We start from the raw sequence: 21,515 nt of genomic DNA on the forward strand, positions 1-21,515 counted from the left end.
ACTCTGAAACCTGTCCCCACTATGAACACGAATCCCACTCTGTGCACGGACCCCACTCTGTGCACGGACCCCACACTGAGCACGGACCCCACTCTGAGCACGGACCCCACTCTGAACATAGGCCCCACTCTGAACATAGACCCCACTCTGAACACAGACCCCACTCTGAACAAAGACCCGACTCTGAAGATTTCTGTGTTAGTGCAGAGGAAGCTTTATTCTACATTTGGACGATGCTGTTCCTCTCTCCTCACTTCTCCTTCACCCCCAGGGCTCCACCCAACTTTGCACCATTGCATATTTCATTTACATTGCCCGCTCCTTTTCATCTCTGAATTCTCCTCTCCTCCAAGTTAGTTCTTTCTGTAAATCTTCTTTAAATCAGCTTTTTATTTCCCCTTTTTACCATCCTGGCCCAGTAACTGAAATATTTTGGTCATTTTCCAACTGAATTGCTTACTTTGCCTCCCAAGGTACAAGACCACCTCATCAACAGAATACGTTTTCGTAAGGGTCACAGATTGCTCAGGGGAAACGGAGGTAACTGTTTTTTGGAAGTTCGAATTCAAACAATACTCTGTCCAAAACAAACTGTGAGATAGGACTTTGTGTCACATCAGGTGAAACACTCCGAACATTCACCCCTGGGACCTACAGATCTCAGGTCGAATTGTTATGTTTTGCTCAGACCCGAACATTTTTCGTGCAGTAATGAAAGTCATCCTCAATAGTCCATGAACTGATAAAGTTGTTCTAAGTTGCCATTCAAGTGCCATCAAAAACCCATTTAAAACCTGTTTCTTCAATGTTATTTTCTCCATCTATCTCCTAACCACGCACTGTCCCTCCCTCACCTTCTGCGCGCTGTTGAATTCTTTGTAAAACAATCTCCGATATCTATTTACAAACAAAGCCTGACACTGAAAACAGATCGAAACTGAACATTGCCCCCACTCTGAAAACTGTCCCCACTCTGGGAACACAGAGCCCACAGGAAGCGGGGTGGGAGGCGGTGTTATCAATGTAGCTGTGAGAGCCGGTGTTCTGAATAAGTCCCTGAATTGGCAGAGTTGCTCTGAGGTGCTGATCATGTGGACACAAAAGAAAACCGATTTATTCAAAAGGCTGTTCCTCCATCTTCTCTTCAACCCGCACTCTCTCCCACAATCTGCGTGCATTCGAATTCTTTGTAAAGTCATCTGAGATATCTATTTATAAACAAAGCCTGACACTGAATACCGACCACCACTGCATCAGGGCCATACTCTGAATTGAGACCCCTCTCTAAACACAGACCCTAATCTGAAGATGTCTTTGTTAGTGTACAGGAAACTTTATTGTACATCTGGACTTCGCTGTGCCTCTCTCCTCACTTCTCCTTCTCCCCGCACCACCCCTTCGGCTCCACCCATCGTTGTTTCATTACTTATGTCATTTATATTTCCCCCGCCTTTTCGTCATTGAATCTTCCTCTCTTCCACTTTGTTTCTTTCTCAAAGTATGCGGTAAATCTGCTTTTTATTTCCCCCACTTTAGTTGCTTTTCTCTGTAAATATAACTCGTTGGTCAGTTTTCAATTCAATTCCTTTGGATTCCGAGCAACAAAGCCACCTCATCGACAGAATATATTTTCACGCGGACAGAGATTGCTCAGGGGGAAGGAGGAATTCTGTTCAGTTGAAGGCGTAATTCTCACAAGGTTGTGTCCAGAAGAAACTGTAAGACACCGCCCTGTGTCACATGAGGGGAACACTATGAACATTTGCCCCTGGGAACTAAATACCTGAGATAACCGACTGTGTGGAGTTCAGGCCTTGAAGTATTCAGCGCCAGTAATGAAAAGATTCCCTTAATATATCCTGAATTTGTAAAGAGGCTGTGAGGTGTCTGCAAGTGCCTCCAAAAGTTGCTTTCAATCCAATTTGTTCAGAGAGCTTTCCCTCCATCTATTTCTTTAAGCTGCACTCTCTCACACAGTATGCACGCAGTTGAATCCTTTATATATTAGTCTGAGTTTTCTTTTGTTAAACAAAGCCTGACACTGAACACAGATCCCACACGGAACACAGACTCCTCTCAGAACACAGACTCCACTCTGAACATAGACCAAAGCCGAAACACAGACCACACTCTGAACAAAGACACCACTGTGAACACAGGCCCAACTCTGAACACAGATCCCACTCTGAACACAGACCCCACTCCATATGTAGGCTTCACACTGAAGGCAAACACCATTCTGAAAACAGATCCCACTCTTAAGATTCCTGTGTTAATGTAGACAGAGTTTTATTGTACATCTGGACGATGCTGTTCTTCTCTCCTCAATTCTCCATCACCCCCGTGGCTCTACCACCTTCGGAACATTACATATCTCATTTACATTTCCCCCTTCCTTTTCATCCCCGAATTCTCCTCTCCTCCGCTTTAGTTCTTTCTGTAAATCTTCTTTAAATCTGCTATTTATTTTCCCAATTTTATTGCCTGACTCAGTAACTGAAACATTTTGGTAATTTTCCAACTGAATTGCTTACTTTTCATACCAAGGAACAAAGCCACCTCATCAACAGAATATGTGTTCGTAAGGGACACAGATTGCTCATGGGGAACGGAGGTATCTGTTTTGTTGTAGTTCGAATTCAACCAATATTCTGTCCAAAACAAACTGTGAGACAGGACTTTGTGTCACACGAGGAGAAACGCTCCTGACATTCACCTCAGGGACAAAAGATTTCAGATAAAATTCCTGTCTGGAGCTCAGACCCGAACATATTTCGTGCCAGTAATGAAAGTTATCCTTAATAGACCCAGAACTCGTAAAGTTGATCTAAATTGCCATTCAAGGGCCTTCAAAAACCTGTTTCAAACCTCTTTCTTCAAAGTTCGTTTTTCCGCCTGTTTCCTTAGCCCGCACTGTCTCTCCCTCACATTCTGCGCGCAATTGAATTCTTTGTAACGCAACCTCCGATATCTATTTACAAACAAAGCCTGACACCGAATACAGACCGAAACTGAACATTGTGCCCACTCTGAAAACTGTCCCCACTCTGGGAACACAGAGCCCACAGGAAGCGGGGTGGGAGGTGTTGTTGTCAGTGTAGCGGTGAGAGCCGGTGTTCTCAATCAGTCGCTGAATTGGCAGCTTTGCCCTGAGGTGCCGATCGTGTGGACGCAAAAGAAAACCAATTTCTTCAAAAGGCTTTTTCTCCATGTTCTCTTTAACCCTCACTCTCTCACACAATCTGCGTGCATTCGAATTCTTTGTAAAGTCATCTGAGGTGTCTGTTTGCAAACAAAGCCTGACACTGAATACCGACCACCACTGCATAAGGGCCATACTCTGAATAGCGGCCCCTCTCTGAACACAGACTCCATTCTGAAGATGTCTTTGTTAGTGTACAGGAAACTTTATTTTACATCTGGACGATGCTGTTCCTCTCCACTCACTTCTCCTTCACCCTCTATGGCTTCACACACTATTGTAACATTACATATTTCATTTACATTTCCCCCTCATCTTCGTCAGCGACTTTGCTTCTTTCTCTAAGTATACTGTAATCCTGCTTGTTATTTTCGCCATTTTGGTTGCTTTTCTCTGTACACATAAGACTTTGGTCAGTTTTTAACTTAATTCCTTACTTTGGATTCCGAGCAACAAAGACACCTCATCGACAGAATATATTTTCATAAATTGCTGAGGGGGAAGGAGGAATTCTGCTTTGTTGAAGGCGGAATTCTCACAAAATTGTATCCAGAACAAACTATGAGACAGCGCCCTGTGTCACATCAGGCGAACACTATGAATATTCACCCCTGGGACCTAAATACCTGAGATAAAAGTACTGTGCGGAGTTGAGGCCTTAGAATATTTACTGCCAGCAACGTAAAGATGCCCTGAATAAGTCCTGAATTGGTAAAGAGGCTGTAAGTCCTGAATTGGTAAAAAGACGACCCTCTGAACACAGACCCCACTCTGAAGATTTCTGTGTTGGTGAAGACAGAGCTTTATTGTACATCTGGTCGGTGTTGTTCCTCTCTCCTCACTTCTCCTTCACCCCCGTGGCTGCACCCACCTTTGGAACATTACATATGTCATTTACAATGCCCCTTCCTCTTCATCCCCGAATCCTCCTCCCCTCCACTTTAGTTCTTTTTAATAATCTTCTTTAAGTCTGCTTTTTATTTTCACCAATTTATCTGCCTGAGTGAGTAACAGGAACATTTTGGTCATTCTCCAACTGAATTCCTTACTTTGCATAGCAAGCAACAAAGCAACCTCATCGAAAGAATATATTTTCATCCGGGACAGAGATTGCTCAGAGGGAAGTAGCTAACTGTTTTGTTGAATTTCGAATTCAACCAATATTCTGTCCGAAACAAACTGTGAGGCAGGACCTCCAATCACGTGAGGAGAAACACTCTGAACATTCACCCCTGACACTTAAAGATCTCAAGTAAAATTGCTATTTGGAGTTCAGAGCATAACATATTTCGTGCCAGTAATGAAAGATGTCCTCATTAGTACCGGAAATGGTAAAGTTGCTCTAAGATGCCAATCAAGTTCCTTCAAAAATCTCTTTAACCCGCACTCTCTCTCTCTCTCTCTCATATGTTGCACGCAGTTGAATTCTTTGTAAAGCAATATGAGATATATATTTACAAACAAAGCCTGACACAGAACACAGACCGACACTGAACACAGACCCCACTCTGAACACATTCCCCACTGTGCACACATCCCTCAATCTGAACACAGACTCCACTCTAAACACAGACCCCACTCTGAACTCATTTCCCACTATGAACACATTCCCACGATGAACACAGATACCACTCTGAACACTGTCCCCGCTCTGAACACTGTCCCACTCTGAACACAAGCCCCACTCTGAACACTGTCCCCACTCTAGAAACAGAACCGATAGGATGCGGGGTGGGAGGAATTGTAATCATGCTCACAGTTGGAACCGTTGTCCTTTATAAGTCCCTGAATTGGCAAAGTTGCTCTGAGGTGCCGATCATGTGCCCTCAAAGGAATCATTAAAACCTATTTCTTCAAAGGGCATTTCCTCAATTTTCGCTTTAATCCGCACTCTCTCACACATTCTGCGTGCAGTCTTTGTAAAGTATCCTGAGGTATCGATTTATAATCAAAACCTGACACTGAATACCAACTACCACTGCATAAGGACCATACTCTGAACACAGACCCCTCACTGAACACAGATCCCAATCTGAATACAGGCTCCAGTCTGTACACGGACCCTACTCTGAGCACGGACACCATTCTGAAGATGTCTTTGTCAGTGTACAGGAAACATTATTGTACATCTGGACGATGCTGTTCCTCTCCCCTCACTTCTCCTTCTCCCTCCATGGCTGCACTTACCTTTGTTACATTACATATGTCATTTACATTTCCCCCTCCTCTTCGCCATCGAATCTTCCTCTCCTCCACTTTACTTCTTTCCATAAGTATGCTGTAAATCTGCTTTTTATTTTCCCCATTTTAGCTGTTTTTCTCTGTAAATGTAGCACTTTGGTCAGTTTTCAACTGAATTCCTTACTTCGGATTCCTAGCAACAAAGCCACCTCATCGACAGAATATATCTTCATACTGAACAGAGATTGCTGAGGGGGAAGCAAGAATTCTGTTTTGTTGAAGGCGCAATTCTCACAAAATTGTGTCCAGAACAAACTGTGAGACAGGGACCCGTGTCACATGAGGGGAACACTCTGAATATTCACCCCTGGGAACTAAATATTTCAGATAATATTGCTGTGCAGAGTTCAGACCGTAACATATTTAGAGCCAGTAATGAAAAGACATCCTTAATAAGTCCCGAATTGGTAAATAGTCTGTAAGGTGTCTGCAAGTGCCTTCAAAAGCTGCTATAAAACCAATTTCTTCAGAGAGCTTTGCCTCTTTCTATCTCTTTGAGCCGCACGCTCTTATACATTCTGCAAGCAGTTGAATCCTTTTTTCAATTCGTCTGAGGAATCTATTTATAAACAAAGCTTGACACTGAACACAGATCCCACACGGAACACAGACCACATTCTGATCAAAGACCCCACTCTGAACACTGTCCAAACTCGGAACACAGACCTCACTCTGAACACTGTCCACACTCTGAACACTGTCACCACTCTGAACACTGTCACCACTCTGAACACTGTCACCACTCTGAACACAGACCCCACTCTGAACACAGACACACATTGAACGCAAATCCAATTCTGAACACAGACCGCACTCTGAACACAGAACCCACTCTGAACACTGTCCCCACTATGAACACAGACCCCACTCTGAACACAGACACACATTGAACGCAAATCCAATTCTGAACACAGACCGCACTCTGAACAAAGACCCCACTCTGAACAAATACACCATTCTAAGCAAACCCCACTCTGAACATTGACCCAACACTGAACAAAGACCCCACTCTGAACATAGACCCTTCTCTGAACATTGACCCCACTCTGAACAAGTGGACCCTATTCTGTACAAATACTCCACTCTGAACACAGACGCCACGCTTAACACAGATCTCACTGTGAACACAGATCACGCTCTGAACACAGACCACACTCTGAACACAGACCACACTCTGAACACAGACCCCACGCTGAAGACAGACCCCACTCTGAACAAAGATCACACTCTGAGCACAGATCACACTCTGAACACAGACCCCACTCTGAAGACAGACCCCTCTCTGAACACAGATCACGCTCTAAACACAGACCCCACGCTTAACACAGACCCCACTCTGAAGACAGACCACACTCTGACCAAAGACCCTGCTCTGGAGATTTCTGTGTTGGCGTTGACGGAGCTTTATTGAACATCTGTTCCAAAGAAAACAAACCTAGCATGTTCAATCTTTACTCATCGATAAAATTCTCCAGCGCTGGCAATATCCTGGCAAATCTCTTCTGTCCCCTCTCGAGTGCAATCACATCTTTACTGTAATGTGGTGACCAGAATTGCAGCAAGTATTCAAGCTGTCGCCTGACCAATGTTTTATGCTGTTCTAGCATAACCTCCCTTGTATTCTATGACTCCGCTAAAAAAGGAAAGTATCCCGTATGCCTTTCGAACCATCTGATCTACCTGTCCTGCTACCATCAGGGATCTGTGAACATGCACTCCAAGGTCCGTTGGTTCATCTAATCCTCTCAGTATCCCCCCATTTATTGTGTACTCCATTGCCTTGTTTCCCGTTTCCAAATGCATTTCCTCACAATTCTCTGCATTGAATTCCATTTGTCACTTTTCTGCCCACCTGACCAGTCCATTGATATCGTCCTGAAGTCTACAGCCTTCCTCCTCACGGTCAACCACACGGCCAATTTTTGTATCATCTGCAAACTTCATGGTCAAGCTCCTCACATTCAAGGCCAAATCAATAATATATACCACAAAAAGCAGAAGAGACCTACTACTGAGCCTTGCGGGACCCGAATGGAAACAGCCTTCCAGTCGCAAAAACAACCGTCAACCACGGCAGGACCAACTCGGGTTAGATACAGAGTGAAGCTCCTCCAACACTGTCCCTTCAACAATCCCAGAGCAGGTACAACAGAGGTTAGATACAGAGTAAAGCTCCATCAACAATCTCCCATGCTCTGTGTGTGGGTGCCAGTCCGACACCGGATGAGATCTACTAACAGAGGCCGGGATGTTGCCTGGGCCTTCCCCAGAGATCACTGCCTCCCCCCATTCTCGGTGATTCCACCTCTCTGTGATGCTGTGACCCTGATTCTCTCTCTCTCTCTCTCTCTCTGTCATTCCACTCTCTCTCTGACCAGTCTCTATCACACACTCAGTCCCCGTCTCTCCCTCTCTCTGTATGTATCTCCCCTGTTTCTCTCTCTCTGCCTGTTTCTCTCTCTCTCGCGTCCCTCGATCGGTCACTCTCACTCTCCCCCTTGTCTTTCTCAGTCTTCCCCTCTGTCTCTTTTTAACTTTTTGTGCTCTCCTTCTCTTTATCCTCTCTCTGCCTCATCCCCTCTTCTCTCTCTCTCTGAACCTCTCTCTCTCTACTCTCTCTTTCTCACCTTACTCTTTCTATCTCTCTCTCTCTGTCCCACTCTCTCTCCCTCTACCTTCTGTCTCCTTTTACTCTCTCTTTCTCACCCTCCTCTGTCTCTGTCTCTGTCTCTGTCTCTCTCTCTCTCTTAATCGCTCTGCCTCTACTCTCTCTCTCTCTCTCTCTCCCTCTATACTCTCCCTTTCTCTTGCCCTCTACTCTCTCTCTCTCTGTACCCGTCCTCTCTGTGATAATAAACTGATTGGCAAAAGATCCAGAGGGGAAATGAGGACACACTTTTCACTGAGGTTTATTATGATTTGGAATGCAACATATGAAAGAACAGTGAAACCACATTCCATAAGAACTTTCAAAAGGCAATTGGACATGCCCTTGAAGAGGACTAATTTGCAGGGTTGTGGGGAAAAAGATGGGATGTGGGAATAATTCGGGCACTTCTTTCAAAGTGCCAGCACAGGTATGACGGGCCGAATGTGTGGTAAATTCCAGGATTTCGTAGACTGTACAGCTCAGAAACAGGCCATTCGGCCCAACAGTTCCATGCCAGTGATTATGCTCCAAACGAGCCCCCTCCCATATTTCTTCATCTAACCCCATCACCATATCCTTCTATTCATTTCGCATCTCATTGAAACATATAAAATAGAATATAAGATTCGGAGGGGGCTTGACAGGATCGATGCTGAGAGATTGTTTCCCCTGGCTGGCGAGTGTCGAACAAAGGCGAACAGTCTTCGGACAAGGGGTCGGCCATTTACGACTGAGATGAGGAGGAATTTCTTCACTCAGAGGTTTGCGAATCTTTGGAATTCTCTACCCCAGAGGGCTGTGGATGCTCAGTCGTTGAGTATGTTCAAGGCTGGGATTGATAGATTTTTGGACTTTAGGGGAATCAAGGGGTATGGGGATCGGGCGGGAAATTGGAGTTGAGGTGGAAGTTCAGCCATGATCTGATTGAATGGCGGAGCAGGCTCTCTCTCTCTCTGCATGTATCTCCCCTTAAATCCATCTTTGCTATTCGTCTCAACTATCCTTTGTGGCAGCAAGTTTCACATTCTCAGCACCATCTGGGGAAAGAAGTTTCTCCTGCATTCATTTTTCGATTCAATTCGATTTATTCGTGACTATCTTATAATAATGACCCCTGGTTCTGGTCTCCCCTGCAAGCGGAAACATCTTCTCTGCGTCTACCCTGTCAAACAGATCATTAATCTTAAAGACCTCTATCACGTAAGTCCTCAGTCTTCTCCTTTCTAGAGAAAAGAGCCCCAGCTTTTTCTCTCTTTCCTGACATGTGCAACCTCTCAGTTCTATGATATTGTTTGAGAAAACTGAGCTCGATGCACTCTAGAAATGTATTGCCCTTATGTCCCAGTCTATGTGAAAATTAAAATCTCCCTTCCTAACTGCTTTGCCTGAGCTACAGGCGCCTCTGATCTCCGTATTTCTGTGTAGGCTCAATACTTCCTGTTTGAAGTATTTGTTTCATTAAATGAATGTTTTTCATGCCCCAGTTCACCTCAGTGTGTTGAGATCTCCAGTGTGATGGAGCTGTCTGCGGGTTCAGGTTATGATCAGCAACTTGATTCTGTGATCCGGGACTGACAGCGCACCCATTTTAAACTGACATAAAATGTTCTAGGACTGACAGCCCAACCCTTTTCAACTGACACAGAGTTAACCGGCCACTTCCTAGAAGAGCTTCTGGCACTTTCAATTTGCTTTGCAAGTTGGCATTCCCGGGAAACAAATCCTCTGCAGCTGTCTATCAAAGGAACTGCTGGAGGGTAGCAATTTATGAAAATGTACAACATAGGCCTGAAATATCTGTAATCTCTGCAACAATGTATAACATAGGCCTGAAACATCTGTAATCTCTGCAACAATGAATAACGTAGGCCTCAAACATTTGTAATCGCTGCAACAATGTATATCATAGGCATGAAACATCTGTAATCTCTGCAACAATGAATACGTAGGGTTGAAACATTTGTAATCCCTGAAACAACGTGTAGCACAGGCCTGAATCATCTCTAATCTCTGTAAAATTGTATAACATAGGTCTGAAACATCTCTAATCTCTGTAAAATTGTATAACATAGGTCTGAAACATCTCTAATCTCTGTAAAATTGTATAACATAGGCCTGAAACATCTCTAATCTCTGTAACATTGTATAACATAGGCCTGAAACATCTCTAAACTCTGTAAAATTGTATAACATAGGCCTGAATCATCTCTAATCTTGATGCAGCACGAAATCTGACCTCTCTCTCCTGCTCGCTGCTCGACTCTTTAATATCTCACCTAGTCTGGTCTCTCTTCCACCCGCCCCTCTCGGGCAGTCAGCAGCATGATTCTAAGTACCGAGAGCAGCACTTTCATCACACACAAATATATACAGTCACATGCACACACATACAAACACATATAGGCACATCCATGCACAGAAAAGCACATCCACACACATAAATTCACAGATGCACACACACATACACACAAACATGAACATACACATACATACAGGCACATACACACATATACACGCATATACATACATATAAAGTCACAGACACACACATAGGGCAAAAACACAAACATGTATATATATATATATATAAAGGCACATACATACATATACACACACACACACTCATACGGGCACACACACACACACATAAAGGCACATACACACACATACGGGAACATACACACATATACACACATACACACACATAAAGCCACACACACACACATAAAGGCAGATACGCACAAATATTCATACATACTCATACAGGCAAATACACACACATAAAGGCACATAGACACACATCGAGGCACATGCACAGACATACACATACACAAACATAAAGGTATAGAATCATGGAAAGTTAAAGCACAGAAGGAGGTAATTCGGCCCACTGTGTCCGTGCCGGCCGATAAAGAGCTATGCAGCTTAATCCCACTTTCCAGCACTTGGTCCGTAGCCGTGTAGGTTACGGCACTTCAAGTGCTCATCCAAGTGTTTTTTAAATGAGTTGCGAGTTTCTGCCACTTCCACCCTTTCAGGCAGTGAGTTCCAGACCCCCACCACCCTCTTGATGAATTTCTTTGTCCTCAACTCCCCTCTACTCCTTCTACCAATTCCTTTAAATCTGTGTCCCCTGGCACTGACATCTCTGCTAAGAGAAATAGGTAATTTTTATCCACTCTATCTAGTCCCATCATTATATTATGTACCTCAAGTAAATCTCTCCTCAGCCTCCTTTGTTCCAATGAAAACAAACCCCAGCCTATCCAATCTTTTCTCATCGCTAAAATTCTCCAGCCCTTGCAATGTCCTCGTAAATCTCCTCTGTACCCTACTGAGTGCAATCACATCTTTCTTTTAATGTGTGACCAGAACAACACGCAGTATTCAAGCTGTGGCCTAACCAATGATTTATATAGTTCTCGTATAACCTCCCTGCTCTTATATTCTATGCCTCGGCTAATAAAGGAATGTATTCCATATGCCTTCTTAAGCACCTTATCTACAAGTCCTGCTACCTTCAGGGATCTGTGGATATGCACTCCAAGGTCCCTTTGTTCCTCTACAACTCTCAGTATCCTCCCATTTATTGTTTATTCCCTTGCCTTGTTTGCCTTTCCCAAATGCATTATCTCACACTTCTCTGGATGGAATTCCATTTGCCACTTTTCTGCCCACCTGACTTGTCCATTAATATCTTCCTGCAGTCTCCAGCTTTGCTCCTCACTGAAAACAACACAGCCAATTTTTGTATCACCTGCAAACTTCTTGATCAAGCCCCCCACATTCAAGTCCAAACCATTAATATATACCAGAAAAAGCAACGGACCGAGTACTGAACCTTGCAGAACCCGCCTGAAAACAGCCTTCCAGTCGCAAAGATGCCCTTCGACCATTTCCCTTTACTTCCTGCTACTGAGCCAATCAATCACTCTCACTTGGATCACATGGGATTGTACTTTTTAACCAGTCTGCCATGTGGGAGCTTGTCAAAAGCCTTGCTAAAATCCATGTACACGAGATCAAACGCGTTACCCTCCTTCTTACCTGATCAAAAAATTCAATCAAGTTAGTCAGACACGACCCTCCCTTAACAAATCCAAGCTGACTGTCCTTGATTAACCAGTGCCTTTCTAAATGAAGGTTAATGTTATCCCTCAGAATCGATTCCAATAATTTGCCCACCACCGAGGTTAGACTGACTGGATATATTACTCTATCTATCTCTTTCTCCCTTTTTACACAATGGTACAGATTGAAGAGTCCTCCAATCCTCTGTCACATACCTGTAGCCAGGGAGGATTGGAAAATGATGGTCAGAACCTCCGCTAGTGCCTCCCTTGTTTTTTCTGAGCAGCCTGGGATACATTTCATCCGGGCCGAGTGATTTATCGACTGTCAAAAATTCCAATCTCGTTAATATTTCCTCTCTCGCTATGTTTATCCCATCCAATATTTCACACTCCTCCTTCTTAACTTCAATTCCTGCATTATCCCTCTCCTTTGTGAAGACAGAATTAAAGTATTCATTTAGAACCATACCCACATTTTCCACCTCCACACATGTGTTAGCTTTTTGATCTCCAATAGTCTGTACTTTTTCCACAGTTATCCTCTTGCTCTTTATGCATTTATAAAACATTTTTTGGGTTTTCCATAATTTTAATTACCAGTATTATTCTTTGCTTTCCTAATTTCCTTTTAAATTTCACCGATTTAATTTAATTTCATTTTCCATACTCCTCTAGGCTTTCTGCAGTATTGAGCACTTGGTGTCTGACATAAGATTCCTTTTTTTGCTTTATCTTACCCTGTATGCTACTTGTCACCCAGGAGGCTCTAGATTTGGCAGTCCCACCCTTTATCTTTGTGGCAACACGTTTACTCTGAAACCCTTGAATTTCCCTTTTAATGGCTCCGACTGCTCTGACACTGATTTAACTTCAAGTAGCTGTTTCTATTTCACTTTTGCTAAATCACTTCTCAGCTTAGTAAAATTGGCCTTAACCCAATTTTGAACTTTAACTCCTGTTCTATCTCTCCTCCACCCTATTTCATCTAACCCTATCAGCATACACTTCTGTTCATTTCTCCCTCGTGTGTTTATATCGGGATTTAAAAGGGATTTTGGTGTCCTTGTGGAGGAATCATAGAAAGTTAGCATGCAGGTACGACAATCAATTAGGATGGCAAATGGCATGTTAGCCTTTATTGCAAGGGGGTTGGGTTAAATAGTAAGGGGGACTTGCTGCAATTGTACAGGGCTCTGGTGAGATCGCACCTGGAGTGCTGTGTACAGTTTTGGCCTCCTTACCGAAAGAAAGATATACTTGCCTTAGAGAAGATTCAAAGAAGGTTCATTTGGTTAATTTCTGCTCCCTAGATTCATCTCAATTTGTGGAAATACGCTGAGCAAAATATCAGGTATTGCTTGCCAGCTATTCAAAAATTTCACATCAAATTAGAAAATGAACAAACAGATTCAGTAACAGAGACGGACTGTCAAAAATAAGGAAAAACAAGGTCCAAAAGATTCGCAGAGAGAACCAAATCAGAGGCATGGATAATTCATGGATGAAGAAGAGTGTGTAAATGTCACTTGAGGATGGAAGATAATAAAATTAGTTCAAGAATCGAGGCTGCATGAGACGTGGAGGCAGAGGTGCAGCAGAAGTTAGGACCAAAAGCAGGCTTCGCTCTCGAGCAATGTCAAAATCTTGCAGGATTCCATGCCACTGGTGGGCCTTGCACATCCTGAGCAGCTCATTTGCGAACTAGGGGTGCAGAAGCTGTGATCAGCTCATGCAATGTGTTCAGAGTACAGGCTGGGATCAGTGTGAAAGTGTTTGTGTTTGGATAGTCCTGTTGCATCAGGGATCTTAACTTAGAACGAAGACCCGGACAGAGAGAGAAAGTGGGTAAGTGACAGACAGATAGGAAACAGTGACAGGTGGAAATAAGTGAGAGAGAGGGAGATTTAGAGAGAGAGAGAAGAGAGGGTAGGCGAGATAGAATAAGGCAGAGAGATAGAAAGGGGGGAGGGAAGTTAGAGCAGCAGCGATGGAAAGGAAGAGAATGAGAGACAGGAAAGCGGCAGAGTTGGCGAGAAACAATGATGCAGAGAGAAGAGAGAGGGACGATACAGATGGAGTGAGGGGGAATGAGAGCGAGGCAAGAAGAGGGAACGAGAGATAGAGAAGAGAACAAGGCAGGAAGTGTAAGAGAGACGAGGCAGAGTGAAATAAGCTAGAGGTAGCGAGAGAGAGAGAGCGATTGAGAGATCGAAAAGAGAGACCCCGTCAAACTGAATGAAAGAGGGAGAACGAGGCAGGGAGTGACAGGGCCAGAGTTAAATAAACAGAGGCAGAGAAATCAGAGGCAGAGAAAGATGAAGCATAGAGAGAGATAAATTAAGTCAAAGAGAGAAAGAGTGAGTGAAAACGAGACCGAGAGATTAGGCAGAGGCAGAGAGAGCGACAGAAGTTGGAACATGTTTTATCTTTGCTTCCCTATACAGTTAAATATTTCTTATATTTTTTATTCTTCTAATGTAAGAGCGCTGTTGGGTTATAATCACAGGTTTTGAACCCATACAATTGTGTTCAGTAAGTAATGATTTTGATATAGTTACTGATGTCAGAGCAGCTTCATCCAACAGCATCGAGTTATACTGCCAGATTCACATGGGTCTCTTGTCAATCTCCCTCAACACTGGCACATCAACTCTCCCAGGGCAGGTACGGCAAGGGTTAGATAGAGAGTGAAGCCCCATCTACACTGTCTCCATCAAATACTCCCAGGGCAGGAAGAGCACGGGCTAGATTCAGAGTTAAAGCTCCCGCTTTAATGACCAATCAAGCAATCTGATGGGCCTGATGCAATGTGTGTCTCCTTCCAATCTGCCTGAAGAAACCCGGTCAAGTGAGATATCTTGAACCTTGAACGCCTGTCTTATTTCAGTAATTTTCTGAATGTGTTATTAGGCACTTTCAGAGATTCCCTGCTCTGGTCTCCTCTTCTCATTACCGACGATTCCGACATCTTCCCGCAGCCTCATAAGACCCCTGAGCATGCAAACCTGGGACACAATGATCCAAAAGAGAAACAAGACACGGATATGAAGCTGTGATCAATGCAGTGAGATTTATTTCTGAGTACAGCCCATTATTCAGACAGCAGTAATACAGGGTCCGAGGGTTATGGGACGAACACAATCAAACAGAGCCTGCTCCCCGTGAACGAAGGTTTCATTCAGTGAGAACTTGGAGCGCTCGGGCTGGTGAGAATCCATCACTGGATCTTTCACTAGTTCGGCCTGCAACAATGGAACCCATCGTGGCAGATCAGCAGCAGAGTCTCCTCGTTTGTGTTACAAGATCCCTCACGACACATTGCTCCAAGCGAGCTGCAGTTGAAAACGTGCACTAAAATACAAAACGAAGAGTTAATTAATTGACCGTTCTGAACAAAGAGGGTGGGAGATCAATGAGAAAACATGAAGCTGAGTCTGTCCGTGTTACCGGGACTGACTCTGGACCACACATGAACCTCAGCTCATTTTTACTTCATTAAACCTCGCATTGACCTCTCCCCGACCTGTAGAGACTCACTCTTTGTTCTCAAGGGCAGCACAATAGGTTTTCCACAGAATGGAGCCCACCATTCCCGCTATCTGAGACCAGAGACAAAGAAAAGAAAGTTCTGACATTTATATCGAGCCTTTCCCGTCAACAGAAGGGTCGAAGGTGTTTCAAAGACAAAGGATTATTTCTGAAGTGCCGACACCATGTTGGCACCAAATTGCTCACAGCAAAGTCCCACAAACAGAAAATGAGACTTGACAGTGTGGGGAGTTTCTGGTCATGTTCGTTGAGAGAGTAATGTTGGTCCAAGACACCAGGAGAACTCCCAGCTCTTCAAATAATGCCACCAAATGTTTCCTGCCCCATGAACGGGAAGACAAGGTCTCCGTTTAACGATTCATTCAAAAATGACACCTCCAACAGTGCAGCACTCCCCCAGTGCTGGGCTGTATGTACTGGAGTGGAACATCAACCCACAACATGTTCACTCAATTCCCAACTGAGGCAAACTGACACCCGGCGACTGAACTTGATAGTTTCACTGTTGATTCCTCTACTCAGTTCATGTCCTCATATTCTGATCTCTATGTAGACTGCAGAATTATTAGGATTCAGAAACCTGTTTTGAAACCCTTTTGATCCAATCCCTTCCCCTCATGTTATGAAAATCTGACTCGTGTCTGGGGTCCGGTTCCACAGATGCCTCCAGTATCGCTCCCAATTCACCATTCTTCATCTGGGTCTGAGCAGTGAGTGTGGGGGAAAGGGGCTGAAGGAGTTCCTGATGCCGTTCGGACTCTTACACTTTGTAGCAGGTAGCACTGATTGGGAGCAGGAACTGTGAGTTTCGCCCTCCCTAATACCTGGGAACTGAGACCAATTACTGAGTCTCCCAAACAGGTCAATGCTCCGGCTGAGATCCACTGACTTGGCACTGGCCAGTAATTTGTGCTTTAATTCCTGGTCTGTTTGGATCATCAAACAACACCCACCATCCCCACTACCCGCTCAGGTACCGACTAAACAATCGGGGGATTTAGTTGGTTCAGGTTAAATTCTTCAATCATTCTTACAATAATATTCATTTAACCAATCAAACCGTGTGCTTCATTCAGATCATAAAATAGTTTAAACAAAACTTGGTGTTGCGAGATCAGAGAAACTTACCTCCGCGACTTGCGACAACGACGCGTCCTCCCAACCTCCACCAATCAACAGTGATGGACTGAGTCAGCACCAGGACTCCAAATACCAAGAGCAGGACTTTCATCATCTTCCGCTGAGTTCCTCAGAGTCAGGATCAGACGGCTGGAGTACACAAGTTCTGTATCTAGACTCAGAGAGTTTGCTGTATTTATAATCGCATACACGGGGAGGGACTCTCTGAAAATATTCGGAGAAAACGAATTTCCCTTCTGTGTAACCGTGAATCAGTTGGCAGCTTGCCTCAGTTGGCAGTTCTCTATCTTTCAGATCACAAGGTTGTGTTTTTGGCCCCACTTCTGGTTTTAAAACTCGAGCTGATCTGACAGGATGTGCCAGGCACACAAGCAGGACATTTCACCCTTAACTCCACCCAAAGTATTGCATCCACATGAGCTCGAAATCAGACCCCTCTCTCCTGCACGCTTCCCGTGCACTTTAATATGCCATCTGGTGTGATGTCTCTGGTGTGATGACTCCAAGAACCGAGAGAAGAGCTTCCATCAGTTCTGGCACAGAGAGTTGTCTGCATTTTTTCATCAGACACACGGGGACTGACCGCTCTCTGAAAAAATCCTGGGAAAAGTTGTTTCCTTTCTGTGTGACTGTTGATCAGTTGGCAGCTGGACGAAGTTGGCAGTTCTCGATCTTTCAGATCACAAGGTTGTGAGCTGTGGCCCAACTAAAAGGCTTAACACGTGAGTTCAGGTGACAGAATGTGACAGGTACACGAACAGGACATTTAACCCATCAACTCCAACTACAGTATTATCTCCACGTGAAGTCAATATATACCCCGTCGCACCTGCTCGCTCACCTTGCTCCTTAATATTTCACAGTCTGATCTCTGTTCTACCGGTAAACAGACACAGAATGTTCATGGACTGACTGCACATCGCTTTTAAATTGACACGGAATGACCCGGGACTGACAGCACACCCCTTTTAAACAACCACAGAATGATTCTGGACTGACAGCATAGCCCTTTTAAACAGGGACAGGATGATCCGAGACTAACAGCAAACCCCTTTTAAACAACCACAGAATGATCCGGGACTGACAGCACATCCCTTTTAAACAGACACAGAATGATTCGGGACGAACAGCAAACCCCTTTTAAACAGATACAGAATGATCCGGGAATGACAGCACACCCCTTTAAAACAGACACAGAATGATCCGGGAATGACAGCACACCCCTTTAAAACAGACACAGAATGATCCGGGAATGACAGCACACCCCTTTAAAATAGACACAGAATGATCCGGGAATGACAGCACATCCCTTTTAAACAGGGACAGAATGATCCGGAACTAACAGCAAACCCTTTTGAAACAGACACAGAATGATCCGGTACTGACAGCAAATCCCTTTTAAACATACAGAATGATCCGGGACTGACAGCGCAGCCCTTTTAAACGGACAGAATGATCCGGGACTAACAGCAAACCCTTTTTAACCAGACACAGAATGATCCGGAAATGACAGCGCATCCCCTTTAAATAAAAACTAAATGATTGGGGATTGAAGTTGAGGAGGAGTGTGAAATATTGGATGGGATAAACATAGTGAGAGAGGAAGTATTAAGAGGATTAGCTTCTTTGAAACGGGATAAATCACTCGGGCCGGATGAAATGTATCAGAGGCCGTTCAAAGAAGACAGGGAGGAAATAGCGGAGGCTTCAACAATCATTGTTCAAACTTTACTGGATACAGGGGCAGTGCAGGAGTATTGGAGGACTGCGAACATTGTACCGCTGTTTAAAAAGGGAGTGAGGGATAGGCCGATTATTACAGGCCAGTCAGCCTAAACTCAGTGGTTGGCAAATTATTGGTATCAATTCTGAGGAACGGGATATACTGTCACTTAGCAAAGGCATGAACTGATCAAGGACAGTCAGCACGGATTTGTTAAGGGGAGATCGTGTCTGACTGACTTGATGGAATGTTTCGATGAGGTGACAAGGAGGATCGATGAGAGTAGCGCAATTGATGTAGTCCACATGGATTTTAACAAGGCTTTTGACAAGGTCCCACATGGCAGATTGATCAAAAAAGTAAAGGCCCATGGGATCCAAGGGAGAGTGGCAAATTGGATCCGAAATTGGCTCTTTTGCAGGAAGCAAAGTGTAATGGTTGACGGATATTTTTGCCACTGGAAGGCTGTTTCCAGTGGGGTGCCGCACTGCTCGGTACCAGGTCCTTTTCTTTTTGTGGTATACATTAACGATTTGGACTGAAACGTAGTGGGCACGATTAAGAAAGTTGCGGATGACACAAAGATAGGCCTTGTGGTTGACAGTGACGAGGAAAGCTGTAGACTGCAGGAAGATATCAATGTACTGGTCAGGTGGGCAGAAAAGTGGCGAATGGAATTCAATCCGGAGAAGTGCGAGGTAATGAATTTGAGGAGAGCAAACAAGGCAAGGGAATACACAATAAATGAGAGGATACTGTGAGGTATAGATGAAGTGAGGGACCTTGGAGTGCATATCGACAGATCCCTGAAGGTTGCAGGAAAGGTTGATAAGGTGGTTAAGAAGGCATATGGAATGCTTTCCTTTGTTAGCCTAGGCATAGAATATAAAAGCAGGGATGTTATGCTGGAACTGTATAAAACACAACTGAGGCCACAATTTGAGTACTGCGCACAGTTCTGATAACCACATTACTGGAAGGATGTAATTGTACGAGAGAGGATGCAGAGGAGATTTACGAGGATGTTGCCAGGACTGGAGAATTTTACCTCGGCTGGTGTTGTTTTCCTTGTAATAGAGGAGGCGGAGGGGTGATTTGATTGAGGTGTCCTAAATTATGAGGGGCCAAGATAGAGCAGGTTGGAAGGACCTATTTCCCTTAGTGGAGGGGTCAATAATCAGGGTGCATGAATTTAAAGTGATTTGCAGAAGGTTTAGAGCGGAAATGAGGAATCTTTTTAAACCCAGAGAGTGGTGGGCGTCTGGAACACACTGCCTGAGAGGGTGGTAGAGGCAGAAACCCTCAACTCATTTAAAAAATGCCTGGATGTGCACCTGAAGAGCCTTGACCTACAGGACCATGGACAAAATGCGGGAACGTGGGATTGGGCTGGATGGCTCGTTTCTCAGCTGGCGCGTACACGATGGGGAGAATGGCCTCATTCTGTTCCGCAATTTTTCTATGACTCTATGATTCTAGGCATGGAATGATCTGGGACCGACAGCGCACGCCTTTTAAACAGCCACGGAATGATCCGGGGCTGACAGCGCACGCCTTTTAAACAGCCACAGAATGATTCGGGGCTGACAGCACACCCCTTCTAAACAGGCCCAGAATGATCCGGGACTGACAGCACACCCCAACTAAACAGACACAGAATGATCCGGGACTGACAGCACATCCCATTCTAAACAGCCACAGAATGATTCGGGACTGACAGCACACCCCAACTAAACAGACACAGAATGATCCGGGACTGACAGCACATCCCATTCTAAACAGCCACAGAATGATTCGGGACTGACAGCACACCCCAACTAAACAGGCACAGAATGATCCGTGACTGACAGCACACCCCAACTAAACAGGCCCAGAGTGATCCTGGACTGGTATATATTAAACACCTGGACTTGGGTGTACAGGATATAATTTGAAAGTTAGCAGAAGAGACGAAACTCAGAAACGGGGTAAACAATGTAGAGGATAGTAACAGTCTTCAGGAGGACACAGACAGACTGGTGAAATGGGTCCATCCATGGCAGATGTAAATTAACGAAGAGAAGTGTGAAGTGATACGTTTGCTGGAAGAATAGGAGAGGCAATGTGGGGGAACAGAGCGATCTGTGGGTATATGTGCACAAATTTTTGAAGGTGGCAGGACAAGTTGAGAAGGCAGTAAAAGATGAGAGATCCCGGACTTTATTAATAGAGGATAGAGGACAAATGGAAGAATAATATACTAAAACTTTATAAAACAATGCTTAGGCCTCAACGGGAGTATTATGTCCAATCTGAGCACCGCACTTTAGGAAGGATGTCAAAGCCTCAGAGAAGGTACAGAAGAGGTTTACTAGATTGATTCCTGGGATGAGGGACTTCAATTATGTGGAGTGACTGAAGAAACTGCTTTGTTCTCCTTGGAACAGAAAAAAGTTAAGGGGTGATTTGATAGAGGTATGCAAAATCATTAACAGTTTTAATAGAGTAAATAATTAGAAGCTGTTTGCAGTGGCAAACGGGTCGGTAACCAAAGGACTCAGATTTAAGATGATCGGCAAAAGAGCCAGTGAAGATATGCGGTCGGTTTTTTTTCGCAGCGAGTTGTAATGATCTGGAATGCGCTGCCTGAAAAGTGGTGGAAGCAGATTCAATAGTAACTTTCATACTAATGTGTAAAAGTGAATTGGATAAATTCTTGAAGGGTAAATAATTGCAGGGCTTTGAGGAAAGAGCAGTGAAATGTGTAACATGGGCCTGAATCATCTCTAATGTACACAACAATGTGTAACATGGGCCTGAATCATCTCTAATGTGCACAACAATGTGTAACATAGGCCTGAATCATCTCTAATGTACACAACAATGTGTAACATAGGCCTGAAACATCTCTAATGTACACAACAATGTGTAACATAGGCCTGAAACATCTCTAATGTA

The 21,515-nt window shown here is 44.3% G+C and overlaps 2 long non-coding RNA genes across 4 annotated transcripts in view; one reads left to right on the forward strand and one right to left on the reverse strand.

Moving 5' to 3' along the window:
• The window catches only part of LOC137307055 (uncharacterized), a 46,465-nt gene that overhangs the window by 7,838 nt on the left and 17,112 nt on the right, over positions 1-21,515 (forward strand). The gene's annotated exons all lie outside the window — the stretch shown is intronic.
• LOC137307054 (uncharacterized) lies at positions 15,218-16,990 on the reverse strand. Its single transcript, XR_010959009.1, has 2 exons — positions 16,844-16,990; positions 15,218-15,517 (listed from the first exon to the last, which is right to left on the reverse strand). It is a non-coding gene; the product is annotated as an uncharacterized lncRNA (long non-coding RNA).

This window comes from Heptranchias perlo, chromosome X (assembly GCF_035084215.1).
Source record: "Heptranchias perlo isolate sHepPer1 chromosome X, sHepPer1.hap1, whole genome shotgun sequence".
NCBI classification, from domain to species: Eukaryota; Metazoa; Chordata; class Chondrichthyes; order Hexanchiformes; family Hexanchidae; genus Heptranchias; species Heptranchias perlo.